Consider the following 6,000-nt stretch of genomic DNA (forward strand, 5'->3'; position numbering starts at 1 on the left):
AGAATAATGCACTGGACACAGACAAAGGGCTTGGCCCAACGCACACACACACACGCACACACACCAGCTCAATCATGAGAAAAACATGCATGCATATACGTACAACATGCCGATAGTGGCCTACACAGCGAGACCCCGGAGACTCCATTAACACTTTAGGAGGTTTATTAGCTCACTGATGCACACGTACGCACACACATACACAATAAAAAGCCACATTGTTTTCCATTTTGATGTCTTTGTAGGCATAAAAGACCAAAACAAATAAAAAATTTACGGGAGCTCATTAGCGGCAGCTTTGCTCCATCAGCCCCGGATTAACGTCATCATTTTTATTCCTGCATTTGCGCGGTGCAGGAATTATCAGTACGGCGAGCAAACCGACACCCTCGCCGATCCAAAAAATGCGGAACGAGCGAGAAATAAAAACGATTCCACTGTGAGTATGAGATCAGAGGCGCACATTAATTGGCAAATGTTTCGTTTTTTTTCATTTCACTTTTTTTTGTGGAAGACGTATGATTGAGCTGTGGCAAATATCACAAAGTTGCCTCGAGGATTAGATGAGTTTTCAGGTGCAAGGCTTTGAGCAACGGGGCTGACTAATACTCTTGCATGTCGAACCTCGCTGATGATGAGGTGCTGGCATCATGGCCCAGTCATGGTAGCAAATAGCTGTGCTGTAAAGAGAAACTGCAAATAAGAGCTAAGAATAAGAATATTCGTTGATTTATGAAGATGGACATGGCACACATTAATTTTTTTTCTGCACAGTTTAAACAATCCCATCTGATTTTGCAAAAAAGACACCAAACTGGTCGCCAGCCCATGTTTGGACACATGAAGACGAATAATCAGTCACACTCACTTCAGATTAACCTAATGTGCATGTTTTTTGGAATGTGGGAGGAAGCCAGACTACCTGGGGGGGAATCATGCAAGCATAGCGTGAACATGGAAATTCCACACAGAAAGACCATAGCCAAGTTTTGAACCCTGAACCTCAAAACTCTTTGGCAATCATGCTAACCACTTCTACACCATGCTGTCCTGAATTTAATTTACTGACATTTTTGAAATGCTAGTCCAAATATAATTCACAGCAAGGATTTCATTGGTTTATGTGTGATCAAAATACATTTTTTCTTTGGTTCCTCACTGTCAAAAAAAGTTTATTTTTTTGTTTAAAGAACAAATATGAGGTTAGTTCTTTAGTACTATTTTAAGGTTTGTTGTTTTTTTTAGCGGAAACATCCATTGGTCGTGCATGACAAGCAGTGTTGCTACCAATCACTGAAGTAACATTAACATTCAATAAATCCTACTTGAAATGTATCCAGCCATCCATTTTCTTAGCCACTTATCCTCACAAGGGTCGCTAGAGTTTATCCCAGCTGTCAACGGGCAGGTACGCCCTGGACTGGTTGCCAACCAATCGCAGGGCACATGGAAACAAAACAGCCACACTCACAATCCCACCGAGGGGAAATTTAGAGTGTCCAATTAATGTTGCATGTTTTTGATATGTGGGAGTAAACCGGAGTGCCCGGAGAAAACCCACACAGGCACGGGGAGAACATGCAAAATCAACACAGGCGGGGCTAGAATTTAACCTGGGACCTCAGAACTGTGAGGCCAACGCTTTACCAGCAGAGCCACCGTGCTGCCCTACTTGAAATGTGTTTAATGGAAACTATTTTCATTTTTTTAAACATTTTTTGTCCAAGGTGCTGCTTCTTCGGTGTAATGCGACAATGTCAGCTCAGATCGTCTTGCAGTGGTGAGGCCAATAGTGGCAGGATTTAGCACATTGTTTCATGTTAAATGTTATTAACATAGACAGGTGGAACAAGCTTATAATGAAACGAAAGCATGTCGAGTGAAGCCATGCAAAATAGCAAAAGGAATTATTCCATTTATTTAAGATGATGAAATGCTCAGTTGCAATATTCTGATGGATGTACTATATGTTTGTATGTATCTTAAGAATTATGCAAGGGCAAAAAATGGTAACTGCTTTTCAACAAAACTAAAGCCAAGTGGTACTAATCTAAATCTGTTAACAAAGCAGAGTCAGGGGGCCTGATGAGGACAAGCCGAGATTACGCTTTTTCACGCCCACCGCGTTCATAAAATTGTTGAAGCTAACCACTGTACATTTAGACTAAAATGAAGTCAAATGTAATGACTCGCAATTTCCGAGCTATAGGGTCCAAGTCCTACCGTGAATACTGAAAATGCACAAGTAATTGCTGTCCCTTCATTAAAAAAAAAAAAGATTGCCAATGTGCATAGTTCAACGTGTAATTGTACCACAAACTATGTTCCCAAAACAGTTTGATATGATTTCAAACTAACCTCTCAACATTCCTTTGGAAAAAAAATCCAAATGCGGCAAGGACTCTGTAACTTTGGTTTCTTCTCATGACCCAGGCTAAATTTAACTTCCTTAACAACAGTTACTACTTCCTTACCAGCCATAGTTCTGGCACCATCTTGTGGCAACCTGACCCATTATAGAAAGAGGACAACTCACATGAATACAGTACAGTAAAGCCTCAGTTCTCGAATGTCCCTGTTTTCAAACAAATCGGTTTCCGAACGAAAATTTCAAGATTTTTTTTGCTTCTGTTTTCGAATGAAAATCGGTATTCGAATGCCCCCGACAAAACCTGGAAATAACATATTACGCGCGGCCAGACCAGCTGACCCACGATGTGCTTGCTTTGTTGTGAATTCCCATGCCGCCAAAATAATCCGGAAATAACATAATGCACGTGGCGCAAGCAGCTGACCCACCCACGGCGTGCTTTGTTATTGTCAATTCGAAGGCCCCCCGAAAAACACAGAAATAATATAATGGGTGCAGCGCAACCAGCCCACTTTTCTGTGTAACGCAGTTTCTGTATACAGATGTGTCCCGGTATTGACTGTTGTTCTTCTTCTTATTGAGGACTACCATATTAACCCCCACTCATGGCTCCAAAGACGGCAATTTGCTCGTTTAAAGTTATTCTGCACTTTTGTTAATAAAAAAAAAAAAAAAAAATTACAAGGCTGGGGGCCGAGTCACTATAGATACGGGAATGCACTCCAAGCCTAGCATACTCTACTACTAAAGCATACATTTTAAACAAAAAATAAATATATTTCTTAAATAATATTATTATATAAAGCATTTAAATTATACATGTATTTTACTATGCAGTTTATTTTCAGGAAAAGCTAAAAAAGTGCTTTGAAAAGCCAGATTTTATAGGCTTGGATCATATTATTTCTTTTTCCATTCACTGTGATGGGAAACATCAATTTGGTTTTCGAACAAATCACTTCTCGAACAGTTTTCTAGAACAGTTTGTGGTCGAGAACCGAGGCATCACTGTAGTTGTTTTTCCCCGTGGATTGCAAGTTGAATAGATAAATTTTGTGAAACACAGACTCAAAATAGGAGGGGTAATAAAAATTGCATAACAAATATTACAGTTTCAGAAACATGGCTGCTGACATTTAGTTTTGTCATGCACATTTCAAAAACACATGCACGCACACTGATTCTGAACATCCAAGTGTTTAATTGCAGTCTCAAAAACCAATGACCTTCAGTGCACGTTTTTCCTGTCACACAAATTGAGCATCCCGGGGCTAAGAGACAATATCAGAGAGAGGGAGCGAGAGAGGGAGCGAGAGAGAGAGAGAGAGAGAGAGAGAGACAGAGAGAGAGAGAGAGAGAGAGAGAGAGAGAGAGAGAGAGAGAGTTGGGTTGGGGGTTGGGACTGGGGGGTGTTATCTGTGCAATTCCAAGCCGTGTCCATCATGTGGCAGTGTGCAGCTTCTTTGGAGCTGCTGTCACAATGGAGCACAGCCAGTCAAAGTCAGCCTAATCCCACACACACGCACACACACACACTGTCTGCTCTTTATCTCAGTGTGCAGCTTGAAGCTTATAGCCCCCCCCCCGCCCCAAGCCCCTAGTCCACCACCCTCCAGCCCCCACCCCTCAGTCAGTCCCATACCCCCAAAATTCCTTCCTCCCCATGCTTTCTATTGCTTTGAAGCCTCGGAGGAAACACGGTGCTGCAAATGGAGACAAGGGGGTGGTGGATTGGGGGGTTCGGGGGTGGGGGGTGGGGGCGTCATTCCACAACCTCCTTACTAGTTCGGGAGTCACATTGGGAAAGGAAAGGGGAACGGATCCCATTGGTCGGACTCCCATGGTCAGATCTTGGGGACATATTCTTATGATTCTAATATATATCGAAATGAATAGGAAGAAGAATTTCTCTCTCTCTCTCTCTCTCTCTCTCTCTCTCTCTCTCTCTCTCTCTCCTCTCTCTCTCTGTCACTCACACACACACACACACACATGCTCACTCTCTCTTTTGAAGAGCCACTGATCCATACCGTGCTACCGAATTCTTCTTTGTTCTACAAATGTGACAGCATAATTTATGGCGTTTTGGTGGTGTTGAGTCCTGATCTCAGGTGCATTAAAAAAAAAAAAAAAAAAAACACGCACAACGACAAGCAAACACAAATCCCATTATGAAAAAAAAAAAAAAAGCCTTTTGGTCCACCACGGCAATGCTTTGCTGTCATTGGGAAAATTCAGTCTCGAGTTTGATTCTTAATTATAACAATGAGTTTGGGGGAAGGGGATCGAGACCGGATGATCCTAATGTGTTTTTAACCACGTGAGAATGAGAATTTGCTTTGGTTGTATGGGAGAGATGAAACTGGAAAACGGTTTGGGATATTTTATTCTTTGCACACAAATGCAAATTTAACATTTACAAATGAAATACAATTCACAATTATGTTATCAGAAAAATAACACTGATAGATTTTTTTTCCCCATTGTTGTACTTTTTTTTAATTTCACGTTAGACATTGACCCAGTTGTCTCGGATTCCTGCTTCCGATCGGGTCTGATTTGGGTGAATCATCCAAGTTCGAGCACTGGAATTCACCCTTTGGCTCAGGGCTGCATTCAACCAAAACGGCAGGATTCCGGTTCAATTCTTTGAGACTTTTCCATGCATCACAACCCATTTCAGGTCCGTCAGTGAAACTGGTGTCAGCGGCTGATTTTTTTATTTCCCTCCTCTCCCTATAATTTTCCATGGGGTTGTTAGTGAGGGAGTTTTGATACCTCAAGCTATACTTATTTTATTTTTTTTTATTTTCACAAATTGAAACCTCTTATATGTACAAAAATGATGAATACTAGTGTATAGCGTGTGGATGTCAGTAGTGCATTAATGTGGAAAGGGGTCTGGGTTAACTGCCTAATAGACGAATCATTGTGCAGTTTTTACATTATTTATGTAACGTGACAACATGACAGGGCCGTGATGACTTTGTTCCATATTATCACGCTCAAATGGCCGTCCATCCGCACCATGCTGTAATAACATTGCCACTGGTGACCTACTTTTATGGTGGGCCGCCATTAATCACAGAGCCCGAGAGAGGCAGGTGGGCCCTGCTGATATCCACAAGGAGCGGCGCTGAGTAGAGGCACCAGGGGAGATCCGACCCCCAAACCAAGAAACGTACACGTGACTTAATGTGTTGTCTTTCATTATTGTGCCTGTACAGTGATTTGCATGTTTAGTGGTGCTGGTTTATACACTGCTTTATACAAAATAGACTTTTTTATGCAGGTGAAAGTCAGATTAATTGCTTGTTTCTTTTCAACCCACAATACACAAATGTGTCTTTTCTTCAAGGGGGAAAAGGTCAGAGTTTCAAACAAATCAAAATAATGAAAAGGGTAGAATGACAAGAACATAAAAAAGTAAAATAATATAAGAAAAAAAGGTCCACTTATAATGGCAGTCTGACAAACAAATAACAAGAAAAGTAGTGATAATAATTAAAAATGTCTTCTTACAAAGGCAGTCCGACAAAATTAACACATTACAGAAATAAAAATGGCAATAAAAAATAAACAATGTCCTCTGACCAAGTCTGGCTGACAGAAAAACAAATTAATTAATG

At 41.1% G+C, this 6,000-nt stretch overlaps 1 long non-coding RNA gene across 1 annotated transcript in view; it reads left to right on the forward strand.

Annotated features, from left to right (window-relative positions):
• Nucleotides 1-5,582, forward strand: part of LOC133508023 (uncharacterized) — a 29,481-nt gene extending 23,899 nt beyond the window's left edge. The window contains exons 2-3 of the long non-coding RNA XR_009796961.1: nt 1,728-1,780; nt 5,460-5,582. This is a non-coding gene — a long non-coding RNA (uncharacterized LOC133508023). The remainder of the gene's footprint in view (nt 1-1,727; nt 1,781-5,459) is intronic.
• The last annotated feature ends 418 nt before the right edge of the window (nt 5,583-6,000 follow it).

The sequence above is a fragment of the Syngnathoides biaculeatus genome, chromosome 10 (assembly GCF_019802595.1).
Source record: "Syngnathoides biaculeatus isolate LvHL_M chromosome 10, ASM1980259v1, whole genome shotgun sequence".
Taxonomy (NCBI): domain Eukaryota; kingdom Metazoa; phylum Chordata; class Actinopteri; order Syngnathiformes; family Syngnathidae; genus Syngnathoides; species Syngnathoides biaculeatus.